This window comes from Anser brachyrhynchus, assembly GCF_964034855.1.
Source record: "Anser brachyrhynchus genome assembly, chromosome: 2".
NCBI classification, from domain to species: Eukaryota; Metazoa; Chordata; class Aves; order Anseriformes; family Anatidae; genus Anser; species Anser brachyrhynchus.
The window spans coordinates 157,960,923-157,982,405 of NC_137695.1; the positions used below are offsets into that span (position 1 = coordinate 157,960,923).

Consider the following 21,483-nt stretch of genomic DNA (forward strand, 5'->3'; position numbering starts at 1 on the left):
TGAAAGAAAAGAAAATGTGTTCTTAGTTTTCACTCTTCCTCTAGACCTGAGCCAAAAGCAAAGGTTGAACACTTCCAGGCAAATCCTGCACTAGATCATAGAATCATAGAATCACAGAATGGTTTTGGTTGGAAGGGACCTTGACGATCATTCGGTTCCAACAAAAGATTCACTTCATTGTTACCAACCAAAATGTTAAATGTCACCAGTTCCAATACTGACCCCTGAGGAACACCACTCATCTCTGATCACTCCCTGGACATTGAACCATTGACTGCAACTCTTTGAATGTGACCACCCGGCCAATTCCTTACTCACTGAGAGGTCTGTCCATCAAATCCATGTCTCACCATTTTAGAGACAAGGGGAACAGTGCCAAATGCTTTGCACAAGTGTGTTCCCCTCTAAAAAAATCTCTCCAGGCAATCACCAATCCTACAAACAGGAAAAATTCCCTATGAAAATCTCAGAGTGCTGCTTCCTTCATGATTCTGGGGACTGCCTCCCAGTTTAAGCATGCTTGGCAGAGGTAAAGCTGATCATAGAATCAAATTATCTTTTTGAACTGTACATGGCTGAACAATGCCAAAGGCAGAATTCATTGGGACACATTAAATAGTAAAGTTTAATACACTGAAAATGAATTTTAAATTGATTAAGGTTTATAAACAACACAACCTTGTTTTTTCAATTTTTCCAATTTTGTTTTTACTTGTTCCTTATGAAAATTAATCTATTTTCTCATGTCATTTTTTGGTACCTTTTATAGGTTGGCTTGATTGCTGTCAATTAGTTTCTTTAATGTAAGCAATTAAACAGTTGATCGTTTTGCTGGCTTTATCAATTATCTTCCTGCCTGACAATTGCTGCAGCTGTAACTAATTTTCCACTTTTACATTCATAAACCAAATCACATCAGCTGCATCTTGCAGACAATGGGAATATCAGGTGTTAGCTGAGGTGAAGAAGAGGGAATTGGAGAGGAGAACTGGCTTGAGATTTAGGTCCTTGTGTTATGTTTCTTACTGTTTTTACTGCTGTGAACTAAGACGTGATCTTTGGAATAATGGATGGTGTGGTTGAGACCGTGAAATGGTTTTCTGCTCATCAGGTGAGGTGACAGCTTGCTGGCAGTTACATAGAGCAGATAACTGTACCTTGCCATGTGTTAATGGAGAACTTGCCTGGGGTATCTGATGTGTAGTAGGCTATGGGGCTTCTGATAATTCAGACTCAGACTGCACTTGGAGAACCTGAATCTATCGAAAAGCTTTGAGGGAACAGGGAAAAGTGGAGATAAGGTACTGTCTGAGGCCTTAAACCTGGGATAAGGATTGAATGGACAGTCTCTCATCACACTGACATTAGCAACGTCAATCCAAATTCTTGCTGCTACTTGTCCATCATTTCAGCTAGCTAAATTCCTTTAGATTGCACCATTTTATAATCTATATCACACCTAATCCCTGCCTTCTTCTAGACACTGCTGTGTTGGCAACTTTGCTTTTCTACCTATGCAAGGTGCTAATTATGCTCTAAGTGCTTCCTGGAGGCACCTGTGCAGCAGATATCTCTGTCTGAAGGGAGGCATGGATAAACTTGGGTCTGAGAGCAAAGTGCTGTCAGGGAATTCTTCTGCTAATTGCCCTGTGCAGAAGTCCTTCCCATGAATCTCAGAAGAACAGTTAAACTCAAAAAATGCTTGTGATGGTTTCTTGAAGGATTTTCACAGCTGGACTTAATACTCTCCATCCGAATACTGGAAGATCCGTTAAACAATGGGGGCAAAAAGTAAGCAACTGGGATTGGACCACAGGGGTTACCAGAGACAATCTGTAATGACATTTCACAGCCAGAACCATGCCATTAATACCGTCTTTCACCATAGCATGGGAACGATTTGCTAGCAGTGGGGGAGGATATTCATATGCAGTTTTCTTTTCTCCACAGTTTTCAGACAAATATGTATGTAGCTAATGTAAAATAAAATGTAAAATAATGCATTAATTTTATTATGTAATGCAACTCTGTGAGAAGCACAGCGGAGACAGTTTTGTTATTTCCAATAGGGTCAGATGCTTCATGTGAAAATTCTACATAGCGAAGAAGTAGAGGGAGGTAACAGAGGAAAACCAGAAAACACTTGTTTCCAAATAGGTATCTATCTGAGAGAGGCTGTTTAAGAACTGAAGGAAGGTCTGGCTCCCATCTGTCAGCATATTCAATGAAATGTCCTGGGGCCTTGGGTCTGAGAGGTAACAGAGGAAACTCAGCCTCTCTCTTACATTTTGGTAATAATAGGGTAACTTGCTGTGCTAGGAGAGCCACAAGGAGGTGTATGGGGATATCTGGGTTGTTTCTGTTCTTGGGGTTTTTACATAATAGAACAAATGTTGGCAGTACCATTGAGGATGCTACTGGTTATCTCCCCCTGATGTTGATATTACCTTTTTTTTTTTTTATTATTTTATTTTTTATTTTTTTTGTAAAACTGTATAACTTAGATAGTAGCCATTAGGTTGTGCTTAAGTCAAGCCTGATGTATTCTTGATCCCTCAGCCCCCAAAACCTGTGTGGAAGACATGCAGAGAGCCAGATGTTAGTTTCCTGCAGAGTACTCCATTTTAAAAAATGCAGTTACACCTATTTCATGCAGTTACACCTATTTCAAAGACACATTTTGGTGCCCTAGCAGATATTTGAGTGGTCTCATACTGAGGCCTCCACAAGAAGCTTTGCAGCTGATGATATATCTGTTAATAGCAGCTAATAGAAATCCCAACCTCTTCTGACCTTTGAAGAATATAATGTTGCATAACCAGCTAAACTGTCATCCAGGCAGTATTTGTCAGTTCTTTCTTCGTTTTTTTTTTTTTTTTAATGGATGTGGCAATAAAAATTCTGTCTTGATGCAGACAAGCACAAGTACAGCAGGAAGAGTTTATGCTGAGATATAAATTCACTGAATGGGAGGTATCTGATAGGCTGTGGGGACGGGGTCTGGTGGCTTTTTCTTCCTGCTACACACAAAGTTGGGGATGATCCAACAGTCTGAGCATCTGTGCAGGGTGCACGCTAAGTTTGTGGCTGCCAGCTCAAACTTTGGCTGGTTGTTTTACTCCATCTCTTCATGACGGGCCAGGGCGCTCAGCCTTAAGATGTAGTGTAAGGTATTAAATGGGGACCCATAGTTATTGCAGTCACCTCCAGCACTCTCTCTGTGATACCTGGAGAGAGAAAGATGAAGTTTATCAACTTAGTGTCTCTAACTATTTACCCATTGAGGCACCTATTCTTCTAGATGTACTGTCTCAGTTAGAGGCCTAAAATTTAGCTCAGGCTCAGGTATCTGAGCCTGAAATCAATAACTATTACATCCTAGACATCTTTGAAGGTCTCTGACAGTTTTTTACACTTAAAATATCTTAGTTATGTTTTCTTATATCCAAGAACTGCTGGTTGTGTTATAGACTGCAGTTGGGCACTGGGAGGCATGCAGTGGCTTGTAGCGTGGCTGGAATATGTGTAGTATAAAAAGCATCCTCCTGTTTTCTTATGGACTTACTCTATGCAGGTGAAAACTCAGTCAGATAGGCCTCATCCATCCCCTATCTCAATTTTTTTTTTCTCCTTTTCAGCTATAGGGTAATTGTGGTCTTCTCTAATGATCTTACAACAAGAAGTATGGCCATCGATGTGATGGCAGTGTTCCTGTCAGATTTATTTTATCTGAGAAATGTTTTCTCTAAATAAATTTAATATAGGTTTGGGAAAAGAAACAAACAACTGACTTTGCTTTTTGTTTTAGGATTGCTTGTCACTTTTTCAGAAATAGAGCCTGTCAGGATGCCTACTTGTTTATGCCCCTAACAACATAAGCATGGCCAGGACAGTCAGAAAATACAAAATAAATCACAGGTATGGTGATTATCCTTCCACCCCAGTTTTAAACATCTCTTTCCTTATAGTAAGACAAAAGGCCTAACATTAAGCAGATATATTTTAATGAAGCTTAAATTAGTGAGCTAAAAGACATTTAAGAAAGTTTTTGGGTATGTAGGTTTCTTTCTTTTTCCCCCCCCATTTTGCATGGCAACTTACTTTATGCTATTCATTATAATCCTTGCTGACAACTGTTTCCCCTAATTTATTCCATGTTGCGGTCCATCTGGTGCTTTAAATTCCAGCAGAAGTTTTTATAAAAAATGATTTCCAGAGCTCATTCAGCAAATTTTGCTGGAAGTATTTATTGGTTCTCATTGAGCACTTTGAAAAATCTGAACAGTATGGACCAATTTCTCATTTTGGTTGTAATGATGAATACATATATATTTCAGTCCTGCTGGTGGATATATATGCAATGCATCTATTGCTCATTCATATCAGTCATATATATACACACACACATTACTATTCCAATAATACAACATATAAGTCATTCCAGGTTATTATAAGTGGACCTAGCAATCCAATACATCATTTTGGTCCTTTCTAGACTTCCTACTATAAATCTCTGAGTTGTTTGAGATGAACTTCTGCCACTTATTTCCCTGAGGAGAAATTCACCAGGAATATTTTGGTCCAAGCAAAACAAAAATACACCTTGTCCATGTTAAAGAAATCCAGAAGACCTCTGTTGGAGAAGCTCAGATGCCCTTGCTGGAAAAGAGATGTGTATTCTTACCAGGTTTAGTGGAGTTCTAGTGACATTATCTGTGTTTGTATAACAAGAACAAAAATATACACCATGTTGTTGAAGAAATCTGGATACTTCCTATCTTTAAATTCCCTAATGGAAATCATAGAAGAGTCCTTTACCCATCACTAATTTTCCTTCAGCAGCTGTTTGCAGAAACTGTTGGCACTGAGCAGCTAATTTTTTATATAAAGTCAACCACCATGTAATAGGAGATGTGTGTCAGCAGGGTCCCGATACACATCACTAGTTCTGTTGTAATCCAGAAATCTTAAATTGTCACTCTCTAATGGAACAAGAAATGGGTATTCTAAATTCATAAAGATTTATAAACATTCACTGCTGCCAGCTGACAGATATATGCATCACCTGCCGTTTTCTCATTCTTCAGTTCTCTCCTATGAGCCATGGGAAAATGATGTTCTTGCACCCTTCCTGCAGGGGTGAGAAATCTTAAGAAGGTCAAGTTAGAGAGTCTAAGTGAACTGGATGACTGAAAATGAACCAGCAGGGAAGAACAAGCCACTTAATTTGATAAATCACGACACAAAAAAAATGCATAGGATATTACATTGTGGATCATTACTTGCCTTGTGTTTGGCAGGGTAGGCACTGGATGTTTTTATTGTAGGGCACAGGGCCTGTTGTGCGGCTTTGGAGTAGTGTAAAATATTCTGGTTTTAAACAGTCAGTCCAAGACAAAAGGGTTGTCAGAAAACACTTTTTCTTCCTCAGGTAAGAAGCTGATATTTTATTACAAAAAGCAATACCCTCCACCCATACAAAAGCAACACATAAAACTCTTAAAACTGTATTTTGGGATACTGCCTGCAAAGAAGAAAGTTAGCATTCAGTCCTGAAACTGGTAAGTATTTCCACTGAATTTCATTATTATCATGAATCAAGCTCAGCATAATCCACAAATGAAAAAGACTATTTTACCACTAGAATTCACCCTGATAGCCCTATATTTACTTCACTTATCTGTGTTTTACTAAAATGGCATCAAAGTTTGATTTGACAAATGGAGAATCCATCATTTCCTACGGGGAGTTTACTGCAGTCTAATCATCTTCAGTCTTACAAAAAAAATGGTGTCTAATTTCTAATAGGAAATGGTGTGGATTTAGCTCCCAGCCACTGGTGTTTGATCTGCATTCCTTCTCCAGATTGAAGAGCCCTATTGCCTTTACTATTTCCCCTGCATGAATTTTCTCATTTGCTGTAATCAAAACACTTTTAACTTCTACTTTTTGATAAGCTAAAATTATTCAATGCCCTTTAAATTTCTTGTGGTATTTTTTCCATCCCTCAGACTTGGATAGCTCTTGCTTTGTATAGAATATAAAAAATGCATCTGACCAGATGTGTAAGGGAAATCATGTCCCAGGACATATATATATACACACACACGCATATGGATTACAGGGTGTTACTCTCTTGAGAGCCTATGCAAGATGGCTGATACCATGGTACACACTCATTAGATAACATCTCCTTAATTTTTTGGGCACAAAGCTGTGTTTGGCTGTATGGAAACAGTTACATGGCTATTTCTCAATAATATCCAGGAAATTTTTAAACATCACAATTATTGGGTCTTGGAAGAAATATAGTCATTTCCAGCCTCTCTGTTAATTCTGCTCCTGTATTCTCATAATCCATCAAATTTGGTATTGCCTATAAACAATAGCAACAATGATGAGTTTTGGTGTTTATTTCATGATCATTGATTTGGGTATGAAGGTAGGGTTTCAGACTAGATTCCTTGGATTTCATAGAGATGAGACTCCAAATGTATTCGGTTACTTGTAGAAGAGAAACAAAGTGGATTTGTGATGTATATATGGAAGAATTTATCACCATTTATTGAATCATTTCCCAAACAAAGGAAAATAGATGTGATGAAGTTTTATTGGTGTGTGTATGTGTGTACATACCATTCCAAAGTATTTATGTTGTGTGTAAATCAAAGGAAAACACGCAGTGCAATGTGAGGTGGTCAATAAGAGTTTATGTTAAGTCAGCAATGGGCAGCTGTGAAATGCATTTTTGACTGATGATCTCGCGTATAACTGTAGATAGTTCCAGCAATTTGTGCTCAGTTTTAGGCTCTTGTCATTAACTTGGGTAAGTTACCAGCTAGAAGTAATTTGTAATTTTAAATTAGTACAAGATTCATGACATTTCTCTTTTGGGATTGTTCCAGTGACTGGTTCCCTGCTATCATCTACACATTAAAATAGGTAAAGCTGCTGTGGTCAAACTCTATCCATCAGCTACCTGTTCCTGCTGTTCCTGTGGAAGCCAAAAATTATATGAAAAAGGAGAGCAAAGGCAAATCATTGTTGACAAATCTTCATGTTTTTTGAGCTTTCTTTATTTCCATTTAATTCTGTTTTTCACTTCAGGGATGCAAGAACTAGTGAGTGTTAATGTTTTAATTACCAGGTCATCTGACCTGGAGAAATCAATTATTAGATGTCTGAACAGAGAAAGCTAGGTGGAAATTTTAGAATCATAGAATAGTTTGGGTTAGGAGGGACCCTGAAGATCATCTAGGACAGCCTTAATGCAAAATTAAGGACAAATCCAAAATTAAGGATTAAGGACAGCCTTAATGCAAAATTACCTACTGGTCATGTGATACACCTGCACGATTGGAAACCTGGTTTGAATGCTTGCATGAAATCATAAGGGAAGTGGATCTGTACACAGCATTTTCCTTCTGCCTTTCTACTGCATAATGAACAGCTCAACATTTTTACTGTGATTATTTTCACTGAAACATCTATAGGTCAGGAGATTAACCTGATTTTTTGCTCTTTTTGGTATCTAGTCTGTACTTCCAATATTTATAAGTATCTTTTGATCACAAATAGGAACAAAGCAGTCAACTGCCAAGAGACATTATTTAATCAGGTAGTTCATGAAACTCAGTTCTCAAATCTCCAGGGCCTCACCATGCTCCAAAGAAAGGTCAGATAAGAAAAGCTATTCAGATGAAAGTATTGTAGAGCTTTTACTATGTTTAAAATGAATATCAGTCACAAAATACAATTCTGCTCTGTAAAAAAACTGAACTGGCACAAGCACTTCAGATGGTTTACATGTAGGTAATATGACTAATTGTATGACCTGGGCTGAGGAGGAGGCCCAGGGCGAGGGATAAGCAGCAGAGGGCCCAGGCCCCAGGAGGAGGAGGGCAGGAGGGGCTCCAGGCCCACAGGCAGCAGGGATTCCCCGGCAGCCCTGCAGAGCCCCCGCTGGAGCAGATCTCCACCCTGCAGCCCGGGGAGGGCCCACGCCGCAGCAGGGGGACATTTCCTGAGGGAGCTGCGGCCGTGGGGAGCCCCCGCGGGAGCAGGGTGTTCCTGAAGGGCTGCAGCCCGGGGCAGGGCCCCCGCTGGAGCAGGGCCATGGGTGAGGAGGAAGGGGTGGCCAAGAAGGGCTCCTCAAAGTCAGCAGATTGAGTTTCTGGAGCCTGGGCCATCCATCCCTGTGTGGTGGTTCATGTCCTCCTCTCCTCCCACCAGCCTCTATTGTTGCTGACAAGGCTTGGTGAGAAGACCTCTAGATTTCTTCATGCTTTTCCCTTGTGTCCTGCTTATGTTTTGTACACAGAATAGAGCCAACAGCCTGCTTAGAAGCTAAGCTTCTAAGAAGTCTGTGTATAAGGAGTCTGTCAGGTTTGCTTGCAATGACGTGGAAGTCATGGAAATTGGGTTTTGAGTCTCTCAGCACACTTCCTGACTTCGTAGGTGCATGCTGCTGATTTTGGATGTGTCTCATCATAGGCTTCAGGAGCTGACAGCGATTAATCTTTCTATAACCTCTCTATCCTGTCCCAACCTTTGTGAATCATCGGGATTTAGTCACTGCCTGTTTCAGAGCTGGTTCTCTTGAGAAATTGCAGGAAGCTGCATGATACAATCTCGATGACCTGCTAGGTGTGAGTAACATATGCCATTTTGCTGCCCTTCTCCTGCTGTTGTTTTGCGCTCCTGCATTCACATTCAGTCTGCATTTGTATCAATGTACACATTTTTGTTACAATTTACCACAGCCCTAGAAGCTTCCTGGGCTTCTATTTTCTAATACATTATAAGCACACTGTTACCTGCTGGCAAAAATATGATAGATAACTCTTATGACTTTTTTTCCCCACAAATCTCTGAGTCTGCTGGTGTTGCCCTTAATATTTCAGCAATATGTTATAGTAAACTTTCCTCCTTCCTGATCCACCATTACAAAATAAAATTACAGTTTAGTTCCTTCAACATAATTATTTTGTCTATAAATTCCAATCTGATCCAATCTTCATATTGTCTCTCTCCAATCCAATTTTACTGGATTTTGGTGAACTTTATGATATGTCTTCCTACTTTCTCATCCTCCTTATTTACTTTTTATTACCACAGTTTACCCAAGACAAACTGGAAGAAGTTTGAGAGGAAAGGGAAGATATGCCTGCAGTTGGTAGGACAGACAGAAGGAAATCTGTTGAGTAATGCCAAAAATATTTCTTTCACTTTTAAATACAATTCTAAAGTCTCTTTCTGTGAGTTGTCATAATACTCTTTCACTGGCTGTCTTGCTGCATTCTTGCCAAGGACTACTTTGCTGGTTAATCAGAACTTTACTGGTTTTTAGAGATTACAGTGGACATCACATCGGACATCACATCACTTGATCCAAATTCTCCTTGCAGCATTCAGCTCAGAGTGGCAGCTGACCCTATCCTGAGATTATCTGCATAGTGAACAATGCCAAATAGTATGATATTTTGTTGCACAAATCCCAGTTATGAGAAAGGGTGTTCAAAGGAAAACTGAGCTGTGCAAGAATGGGGCAGACATTTTTAATGAGCTCATATTAATAAGAAGAACCTTGTTTTCTGCGAGATTCCATCGCATAGCATGTTTCACACAATGTTAAATGCTGAAATGTAATTTCAGAAACCGCACAAGGTTTGTATTTTCAGTCTTGTGTTCTGCTAGTAACAGATGAAGAAATATTTAATGTCATATTTAATATATTAAAAGTGTATTTATATATTTAATATAATATATTTATGTGTTTAATATAATATTTTGTAAACCACAGGATGATTCCAGAGGTCTTAATGATGTAAAACAAATGACAAATGTTCAATTGGAGGGCACTAAAAAAGTGCAACATTGTAGCTAGATAGAGGCAGTACTAGGGTCTATATTAATTTCTACAGAAATGTGCAGTAACTGATTGCAAGTGCCCATGATCAACAGCACAGGCAGGCAATCTCAAGATTGCAGATAAGAGTATAATAACGTTAGCTTATTGAACAGGCACCTTGCAACAGAATTAGATCTGCAGATCAGGTCTCTCTGGTATCCTTTATTGCTACAAATGTTAGCAGTGCTTTGCTATTATGAAAGGAAAATACACCTAGAGGGAGCAGTGGATGAACAACATCAAGTACCTGTGGAATAGGAGTCCAAACTGGGGGCCGGATTTGGCCAGAGCATAGTTCATGTCCTTTTGTCCTATGCATGCCAGTTTTCTTTAGATGGAAACCAGTATGTGTATATGGATGGGAAAACAGAGCATCATGAGCTCCTACAAACCATGAAGAATTCTTGTGTTCAGTTATGCCTTGGGGGTAGTTTTAGTCTGTATCACAGATTTCCAGAATGTTACCCAGAAAGTGAGGTGGGACTTATCACCTGGCTCACAATAGGTCCCACAAATCCTCCTGGCTCAGTGTTAGTTCATAAGGGTCCTACCTTTCCTAAATCCTCTGTCCAATACCTGGAAAACTTCATGATCACTTTGTTCTAACCACAGCTTCAATACAGCTTAGTAAACATTTGGTATGAGTTGGAAATTTTCTATGGGATTTAGCACCTTCCTTTTTTTTTTGTCTGAAAGCAGTTTCTAGTATGGTAAGAGGCAGAAAATACAAGAATGAGGCAAAGGTAAAGAATGATAAGGGAAATTAGCAAGGAGCTGATGCATCCAGTTAAAATTTTAACTGTAGACTGTGTACTTTTACAGATAACTGCAGTATGATGATACTTTTAGTTCAATTTGTTGGGCCCATCAAGGAAGGCAGTCTAAGGCATGTATTAGTCTACTTTTTCTCTTGGCATTTCTGTATCCATGGAGCTATTTTAAGTAGCCTGAGAGTCATTTCACATTATGACTATTTTCCCTTAAGTTAGGCGAAGCCAAGTGTGGAGAATTAAAATTAATTATTGCATGAAAACAAAGGCTGAAATGTGATGAAATTTGGCTGTTTGTTTGTTTGTTTTTCTCCTCTCTAGGCACTTGAATTCTCCAGGCTCTGTCCTCCTCTTTCGTATGGCATTTTGAAAGGCAATGACAGATTGTAAATTCAACCCAAGGTTGCTGAACCATTCAACAGAGTAAAGGGAGGCCTGATGAATTTCTTTTATACGTCCTGCATAAGCATGTATTATACAGTCATTAGCAACGTGAGTGATAGTCTGAAGTTTGTTGCAGTTGCCATATGATCAATCATTGTACCTCTGTTTATATGGAAAATTTCTGCACCTCCCATGAGTTGCTCAGATGCTGTTGTGCATAACCTAGTATCCTTGTCGTAAGACACATCCTGGCCCTATGTTTGTGATGCTGACAATAAGCTTCAGCAATTGTAATGTGTGATTATAGGTGTCCAGGTCTGTTTGAGATGTTGTAGGTGATAAGACAGCCACATGTGGCAGTTAGATGTGGCTTAGGCTTATAATACATCAATGCCACTGACATGGCAGGAAGAGTTTATGTGATACTGTTATGGAGTGACAGATCTTTATCATCCATGGTAGTGTGGCATTTCCTTAAAACAGGTAGTTTAAAGTACCAGAAATTGGAATAGAAAACTTCAGACAAACTGTACAGAGATGCTGAGGAATGCAGACTTTGTACAAGTTTTTTTTTTTTTTTTTTTTTTTTTTATGAGTCTGAGTTCTGCAGTTCTGGAGGAGAGGTTTGCTTTTCTCTCTTCCTAATGGATTTTCTCTCTTCCTAATGGAATCCTAAACTGATCTTGCACAGAAACCTCTAGGTCCCAAATTTAACACTTGCTCCCCTTCAGAAGGCTTGTCCTTGTCACTTTCAGTATGTTTTCCCTGAAAAAGTAATAAATAATAAATAAAAATAAAATAAATAACAAAAAAGATGTAGTTGAATCTGTTCTTTATATGTTTGGTAAGAAGAGTTTTAGGAAGAAAATTGGCTGCTTATTTAGCTCTGATCTTGACCAAAAGTTGCACTTCAGTGCTTCAGTCCCTTTCTCAGAGGACTTAACAGATGAACTAGCAGCTCCAGAGTTCTGAATAGCGTATAGGCCTGTTCCTTAATAGCACACAGATATGGTGGAATTGATACCTTGAGCCACAAAGGGCACCAGAATCAGTCGTGAATTCCACCTGTAAGAGTAAACTAAACGCTGCCAGGACTCATTCTCCAGCCCAGAAGACAAGTGGCATGATGTGGTTTGCACTAAAAGGGGAAAATTTGTCTGCTGAAACAGGGTGACCTTATTTACACTTATTCATAGCAATTAGTGCTGTCTTCTGAACCATGCCTGGTCATTGGTTGAGGGACTGTGAATTAGGACAGGGCAAAGCTACACCTGCAACCAAGACTACAGTGAACCAAGCTGGATGATCAGAAGATAGTGCTCCAACCTGGTCCTTTCATTTACAGGTGTAGATGAATCCAGTTTAGCCTAACTCTGCCTTTGTCACATTGCAGGTTAGGGAAACTGAGGCATGAAAACAACAGTCCTGGGCAGATGACAAAACTATCTTTCTTATTTTATTACGTTATTATTTTTTTTTCTGCTGGCATATACAAGGACGGAGAAAGGAGAAGGCTGATTTGATATCCTGCAACGCTCTGCAGTTTAAATGCCAGCTAAGGTAGAATGCAATAACACTGTGCAAATATCTGTAAAGTGTAAACAGTTAAGGCAGGGAAGAAACAAGCCAGAGGACTCTCATGAATAAGCAATTAGGACCAACATAAAGTGATAAAGCAGAGGACAATATCAGCTCCATGTCAGGAGGTTTTCATGAAATGCTGGATTCTTTCTAATGGGAAAATGTAACGACTGGGCAGATTATAGAGTGAAAAACTACTTTAGATCCTGACAGACTGATACATAGCTATGTGTGGCTTAAGAGAGCTATTAAGATTTTCTGACCTAATTTCCTTCAGTGTTTGCCTAGGGATGGTTAACGTTTAGGTGAGATGAACAGGTATAAAGGCTGCATGAAATCTTTTTCCCTTGCCTAAAACTTTTCTTTATTTACAGTAACCTTTGGTTTTAGAATGGTGATTTTGTCATTGTACTCTTTTGGCCATCTCCTGGATGATGCAGAAGGCACTGTTGTTTAATATAAGACTCAGAGATCTGTACAGCTTCTCTCTTTGAAGGCTGGAGGTCTGACAGACTACATCTTAGAGACTGGACAAGTAAGAGAGCTGCTGCTAAACCTAGAAACATGAAGTCTCTGTGAATTTTAGTGTTTATAAGTGGACCTCACAGCAGTTTCTATTTCTCACTTTAACTTGTGCACACCTACAGACCACTCAGATTCCTACAAACAGCTTCAGCAGCCTGGGATGTCTCTTTCAGACCAACCTACTGCTTCACTGATTGCCTCAGATGACACAAAAGACTCAGAGGAGAAGTATTAGGAGGCATGTGTCTGGGCCTGATGTATTCCTACTGCTATGGACAGGCTTAGAGAGATTGTGGCAGCAGCAGCAGCCAGCAAGCAGCGAGCACCTTCAGCTCTGGAGTGCAGAACGTGGGGATGCCACCAGGAACTGAAACAGAAGAGTACTGGAAGAAACATTTCATTATTAATCAGGCATAATATGCCGGTGGGGGAGATTATTATTCCAGGTAGGTTTTTCTGTCTTCTTTTTTACATACTTCTTTTGTATGTTCATTATTTGCTAAAAGGCAGAATGGCTTTCAAATCATTTGGGCTATCTGAAAGCATCCCACAGAGACTAAACATCTCCTGCCTGGAGTTTTCTGTGTGCACACCATCAGAACGTCAATCTTCTTTCACCTGGAACCATAGTGGAGTATTTTAGCTGGATGTCTTTATCAGATCTCAGCTGACAGCCTGTCAAAGCATTCTTGGGAAATGACTCATTTGCAAATGGCTTTCCTACCTTTCTCTTCTCCCTTCACTCTGTTTTGCTCTCTTTCTCTCTCTGTCTTCTTAAATTGCATGCCATAAATATCTCTTGAAGAAGTAGTTTGAAAAGCAGTGCATTTCATATAAATCAGTGGTAGGATGTTGCCAGGGCTGGAATTTCCTGGAGACTTTCCTGCAGAAAAAGGTGCATCCAAGCTGTTTTTGCATAGTTCTGGTTATGACCGTCACAGTCTGTCAAACCAATGACCTGTCCTGACTGCTGTCATGTCTGCGATTGTGATCAGTTACGCTACCGACCATTTTCCATACTATACTTAAGAGAAAAGTTTCTTTTCAATCCTCAGTATTTCTTGTTAAGCCACTTAGTTGTAGTAGGTGGGGACTGATCTTAGAAATTTTTATCTTACATATACATAGCTCAGGGACCAAACAGTTAATACCCTGATATATCTCCTGAGATGGTGAAAGGTTAAAAATTAAATTCCTATGCCAAACCAAAGTCTCATAAACTTTTTTTGCATTTCAATGCTTCTAGCTGGAAGTTTCATGCACATGCAGTATTGATGAGTTCTGTTGAAATTTCCCCTTTGTACTGGAGGCCAAGAGCAAACCAATTTTTATCAAATCCATTTCCAAAGGACATGTGTTCTGTATCCCTGGAGAAGGATTAGTGCCTCTGAAAGAGGCATCCCCCATTTCTCTAACTTCCTCTGTGTTCCTCCCTACTCTTCTGCTTGCCTCCTGGTACCTCCTTGGAAGAGACCTTACACATAGTTATTTCAAAACTAAAACAAATTATCTGCCAACACTCAGCTCTCTCAGATCTTTTCTTCTACTAAGTGGTATAAGGTTGGACTAATCTTTTCTCTCTCACACATCCATACTCTGTAAATTGAGTTCAAATGATTTGGAGGAGGATAAATCAGGCTGGCACCATCCTCATGAATATCTAATCATCTAATCAGGCATTTTGAACCCGAGGCCTTTATGGTTGTGGTTACTTGATTTCACTGTTTCTGAATTTGTTATACAGAAGTTAATCTGAAAGAACAATGCAAGGAATCAAGTAATAAGTGGTATCTGTTATCTCCATACACTGACAAGGAATGCAACCACCAGTGATTTTAAGCTTCTTCCTATGCATATAGGCAGTGCTGTGCTATACTTAGAGTAATGAATTGAAGTGGTCAGAGATGAATTAAAATATATATTAGCTTATCTGTCTAGTGACTTTCTTGCTTTATAACCAGTTTTAATTGACAAAGGTTAGCTTTAGCCTTAGGTTAGTTTTCCTCTTTAAACTGTGGAGGAGGAAAGGGCAATTCAGTACAAAAAGCTGACAGAAGTGTTGATAAATCAGCCTGAAGCTATTTTAAAAGAAAAAAGGGGGTGAAAGCTGATAAGCATGGAACCAACTCATGGTTTGGCTCTGTGAGTTGCCTTGTAAACCTGTCTTTGTTCATGCATTCAGTGAGAGTTTAAGCCTTTACAGGGCAGGGGAGCTCTGTCTGCTCTGCCAGGATTGTATCCCAGTGCCAGTAAAAGGCTGCAGGACTACAAGGAGCCCTGCCCAAGCCAATTACGTTGAAGCCATGTCTGGTTGTGTTCTGTGACCAAATCGGTAACCACACCAAGTGGATATATTTGCGTATGTTAGGTAGGAAGGATGATTTTATGTCCTTGATTACTGGTGTGCAGTTTTGGGCACATCTAAACATAGATGTCATTGCCTTTGGAGATGCTGTGTAGTAATCCAGCTGGCCTCTATCAGCTAATCCACGAAGATGTAGGTCTTCCATAGGTATCATGTGTTCCTGCCCCATCTGAATGCTCTAGGTACCTTATGTCATCTTGGATGGTACCAGGGGCCAATGTTCAGGCAATGAAACTACACCTAAGGCATCTACCACCCTCTGGACTCTGGACTGTTCAGATTCATTCACAGTCAGGGAAGCTCTAGTCCATGCAATCAAGAGGTCTGCAGAATGACCTGACCAAATGAAGGCATCTAATTCAGGATAAGGCAAACAGTGAGAAAACTGACTCTAAAGGGAGTCTACAGTGAGTTTCTGAGATAAAAACTATGCACTGTATACTTACACATTTGGCCAGATGAGTTTATCCTCTAGTGTTATTGCAAGCATTCCTAAAGAATTCCTATAAAAAAATATCATCTACAAACTACAAAACCCTTGCTAGAAAAAGTACCTTCTGCTTGTGCCTTCTGCCTGGAAATGAACTAATCAGCCAGCCAGCAGCAGCTACTGATATTTCATTTTTCAGCTTTGCTGGAGCAAGGATGGTCTGCTGATACTCAGGCCCAGCAGTCTACCAGCCATGCTCAGTAAGCATGGCCCCTGCAGAGCAGCCACTACTTGGAGGCAAGGGTATTTGTATGTAGAAAGTGAATGTGAGAGCAGCATGCTTTGCTTACTAAGTAGAGAATGCAGGTAGAAAATAAATGGTTAATTTTAGAAATTCCTGGGGCCAAAGCTGGAGGCACAAATAGTACTAGAAAGTTTGGTGAGAGCTCTTCTCAAGCAAATCTAGTCAGAAATGTAAGAGGTGAGGCAGTGTTGAAAGTGTTAAAAAGAGACTTTGTTACACTATGTGCTCATTCAGCCACAAATCAAGTTAAATGGGAATGAGATATTGGCAATAGGATCTGCCATTATTTAGCAGGTGGTGTGGGGATGAGTTTTTTGTTATCTGAATTTTTAAGTGAAGCCTGAAGTATTGAACACTTCTGTCTGAAGAGATATGAGAATGCTGTTATCTGCAAGTATTTACATTGAAGGCAGAGAATGTAAATGGTCCAATGAATGGCTTAGAGTGTTTAGGGAGAAATACTTGGTTTAATAAGCAGCTAATTTTTGGAGAGGGTTTTGCAGACAAGAGTGCAGCTCATTCATTTCTATGGGATGCCGCTTTCTTTTTGCATTACAGGAAAAGGTGTGGATTGAGGACAATTTACCAGGCAAGACAACTGAACTGTTCATGGTAGGATCCATCTCACATGACTGTGCTCATCAAGGAGCCTTTTGAGTGTGTTTGACTCAGATTTCATTTGTCACACAACATGAAGAGGGAGTGGCACTTGCATGTTATGTGGACATTACAGACAGCAGAGCTTGCTTCCTTTGGCTGTAATCCCCTCTTCCCTACAAAGAACTGTCTCTATATTCCTATTAATCCTCTGATGGATATAGAGGTACAAATAACATTTCCTCTAAGGAAATCCTTTTTTTAAATTTTTTTTTTGCTGACAGCGTTGTGACAAGGAAAATTATTTGGAAGCAATCATTCTCTGAAGCAGGAAAAAAGAACAGGGACTTTAATCAATGTTAAAAACTTCCTTTCAGATATATGGGAGAAAAAAGAAGAGTTAGACACTAGATGAAAAACCATTATGTGCGTCATCAAGCGGTACAAGCCTTTGCTTCGCAGTCCTCCTGGGATCTGGGACTGTGAGTGTATTAGCAGATAATAGATTTCTCTGCTGATGAGGATGATTTTGCAGTTGTCAGTCTGGATCGGACTCAGGATCTTTCCTAGACCACTATTCTGTCTCCAGCAGTTTTAAGTGAACCTGACTGCAGAGGAAGTGTACAAAATCATGTTGGAGATGCCTATAAGATTTCTGTCGCCAGGCAAAGTTTCTTTCTGAGTAGTTAGAGGCTGGTTTAAGACTTGAAGCTGGAGGGTTTAATTCTGACTAAACTTCCTGTTCAGCTTTTTGCTTTTTATCTTAACTTTGGCTATTGTCCTTACCCATAAAAAGATCATATCGCTGAGGGTTGCATCAAGCAGTCTTTTATTTAGTGGTGCCTTGTGACAGTCTGTCCCATGGTGGCAAATTGTTCATGGTCTGAGAGAGCTCTTGTTTCCCATTTCTTTGATATTTCACATTTCTTATACAAGATTTCCTTCTGCTTTCTTAATTTTACTATGGGCAAAAGTGAACACAAGAATTCTGTCTCACCTATCCATCCCAGAACTTATGGATGCCAGCTGGTTTTGACCAATAATATTTCTGTGCCAAAATGTGGAGGAATAAACTACTCAGAATGTTCTACAGCCAAATCTGATTGCTCTTACAAGCCAAACTATTACTGAAAAGAACCTGTCTCTGTCCTCTTTGCACCTTTGCACCTCCCTTCAGGTATTTAAAGACATTGTTAAGATCTCCTCTGAGCCTTCTCTTCTGCAGGCTGATCAGTCCCAGCTCTCAGCCTCTCCTCCTCTCACTTGATCCCAAACTGGCAGAATCAGTGAGTCCTGGAGTCATGAGAGCTCTGTGTCAAAGCCCACAAATAAAAGATTTTGTGATATTTTCTCTCTGTAGCTTGTGTAGCTGTTCACCCAGTTAACTTCTGTGTCCATTAGATGCTCTCAGCCCTAGCTGGCAGAATGACAGAGGTCTCAAAGATACTCATCTCCTTTAAGTTTTATTAAAGCAGGTGGCAGGGTAGAGAGGTTATTAAATTGTTAAGAGTGAGAAGAGAGATTCAATGACTATCCTTCCCGAAAGGGAACCTGTAAGGGGAGCCCAGCCCTTGTAGCACATAACAGGACATGCAGATACGATGCTTTGCTGGTTCCTCTGCTCACACAACACACCATGACATTTCTGTTGTACAGAATTGCTCCCAAGCAGCCCAAACCCTAACGATGCAAATGTTTCAGACATGAGGTGGCAAACAAGAAGAACTGCCACTTATGCCCCTGTATGTTTACTGTTCATTTTAAATCTCATTATGTTTATCTGAGCTTATGATCTTGTAGGGTGAAGGGGTAAAACTGATTACTGGATGTTGAATTCTAGGTGTCTGGGATGCTGAACATGTAAATACAATACTACATTGCTGCAGTTAATGGCTAAGACAATATGAAGATACATTAAAGATAATGGATTGAGAACAGCAAGGAATATGAGATACATGGAAGTTGTCTCTTGTGTGAGGATGCTTCATTTGATCTCTGAAGGCAGGAGAAAAAGAATATAATACTCCCACAGTTACTGGGAGGCTTTTCAAATTCAGCCGACATACGGAACTAAGTAAGAAGAAGATGATACTTGTATACTGTGAAACATGAAGGCTCTTGCTATGTGCAATTATGCTGTCTTCTCTGGCAACATGACTGTGAAAAGAGGTAAATATCACTGCTTTCTGCCGTGCAACAGCTGTAATAATAACCACATTGTGGCTCAGACAGGGAGTGCAGGCACAAGAGCCTTCCCCTCTTGGGGTCCTCTTAGGAGGAAGAAGGGAGCATGAACACAACCCACTGCTTGGGGAAAACACAGGAGAAGGAAGGTGAAGTGATGAAGTGATCAGTGATGAAAGCATATGGGTATGTGCATGACTCCATATGTGTGTATGGAAATGGTAATTATCATGGCTTCCAAACCAACACCCTTAGTGCAGTTGGAGTGAATGGGAATAATGAACACATGACTTCTATTTCAAGTATACCCAATCTGCTGATAATGCCTGGTCCTAGCAAAAGGTCTGTGTTTTGCTCTTCTGCATGCCAGGAAGTCAACATGCATTCAGCAGTGATTGACATAACAATGTTTACTTTGGATTTTGTATGTTTTTTTTTTCTTCCCCAGCAGCAAAATTATAAATTTGTTATGTTCTTTTCACTCCTCTAATGAAGCAACCAAACAATTGGCTTGATCTTGTTAGAAAAGGGGAGTCACATAAGTAGCCAAATTAGACAAAGTCCACTTGAGATATTTACTTGACTTCAGAGCTCCCCCATGAGAAATGTCCATGCCAAGAGTTCATCTCCTGGTATGACAGATGCTACGCCATGCTGTCTTTTATATCCCTAGGATTGGGGTCTGTAAACTTGTATTTTCAACAGAAATAAAACATTTGGAGAGAATGCTGCAGGGATTAGGTTTTTGGCTATTCTTCCACATCTGCCCTTTGGAGCTGGGGAAATATTTGTGAGGATAACTGCAGTAAAGACTGGGAAACATTCAGATGGTGCAGGGAAGGGTACTACATAAACAAACTGTATAGAGAGATGCACAAATTGCATTTAACAGCTGAGCCAATGAATCACCATTGTTAGAATACATTTGATTTTCTCTATGCACAGCAATTATAGGAGATAGCTTGCAGGTGAATGTAGAGATGATAGATTCAGGTCTCTGCGCAACAATGACAACTGATATAATGAAGATCTAATGAGAACAAAATTGAGATTTAGAGTTACAGATGGTATTCCTTTCCATCACTATCTGAGAAACATTATTTTCTTCAAGGATCTGCAGTATCTTTTTTCTGTGGTGCTTTATAACAGAACCAGCCATCAGTAGGACTAGCTGTATAAAATGACTGGGGAGTGTGTTAGGGGATTATGTCATCTAATTTTAGCAGCCTAAAAGCTAAGAGTCTTGTCCAAATCATCTGTCTAGTGTCCCTGTAGATTGGATGGAAAGAAAGACACCCCAAGAAGACAACAAATTTCAACTACTGTTAGCACCCAACTCCAAGTATTAGGTCCTGAAACCCCTACAGAATTTCTGCTTAACTTTTGGGACTTGAAATTCTCAAATCATTGAGGTTTTTGTCAATAGTGTGTCCTGTCTGTCTCATTCCTGCCAATGAGCAATGGACAGCTTCTGAGCAGCTATCAAGTTCATTAGGGTTAATAAACTAGGGATTCTTCCAGTTGGCCTGTCTGTGGTCTTTTATCTCAGAACATACATATGTAATCCTTAGATGGCAACACAGTTTAAATAATTCTTTTATGACTTAGGGTAATGGTTAGAATACTTGCACTAGATATGGGAGACAGGTTCAAACCCCTTTTATCCTTGTCTTTGAAACCATACTTCCAAACTTCCATGACCTACACACTTGTCAGGAAGCAAGAAAAAAAAACGTAAGCCAGAAAAAAAAAAAAAGCCAAAGTGCTATGCAGGTGTTTTCAAGCTACTACATTTGAGGTGTGGAAGGACTGACCTGGCATAAGCCACCTTGCACCATGAATGCAAGGTATGTATCCTATCTGAGAAAAATCAAATGTTTGGTTTGCTGTGGTGGCTTATGTCTGAGCCTAATCTGAGGTATGTAACTCATCTTGTGTAGTGCAGCAGATGTTTTTTGACCTGGAGGTGAAAGGGCCCCACAGAGTTAAAACATTGGTGAATTTAAGTCTCCTCTCTGTATTCAAATCTGGGGGTCCTTGATGTCTGTGAGAACTTGATATCCATGGATGAACTGAAATTGCACAGACTAGGTAGGGACATTATTGTCCTGTTATTATTTCCAGAGACTAGGTACCTTGTAACTCTCTGACAGGTAGTAGACTAAGAAAAGTGCAAACTTTCCCCAGCTCCCTGTGTGTTCGCTACAAGGCTAACATCTTCCCTGAGTGAGCACCTTTTCTTCATTCTTCTGATTCCAGGGAACCTCTCCTGTGGCCCAGTGTTGAAAAAAGAACCGTTTTTCACATTTATGAGCAGCTGCTGCTCTCTGAAATCCTGTGGAGAAGTTGAGCTCGACAGCTGCTTTGTGGTAATTATCTTCACCTTCATGAGGCTGCTGCTCTCTCTCTGCTTTTCCGCAGGTCTGTTGGGCT

The 21,483-nt window shown here is 39.9% G+C and overlaps 1 long non-coding RNA gene across 1 annotated transcript; it reads left to right on the top strand.

Annotated features, from left to right (window-relative positions):
* Nucleotides 1-1,003: 1,003 nt before the first annotated feature.
* Nucleotides 1,004-20,546, top strand: LOC308190028. Its single transcript, XR_013946785.1, has 3 exons — nt 1,004-1,111; nt 13,293-13,616; nt 18,707-20,546. It is a non-coding gene; the product is annotated as an uncharacterized lncRNA (long non-coding RNA).
* The last annotated feature ends 937 nt before the right edge of the window (nt 20,547-21,483 follow it).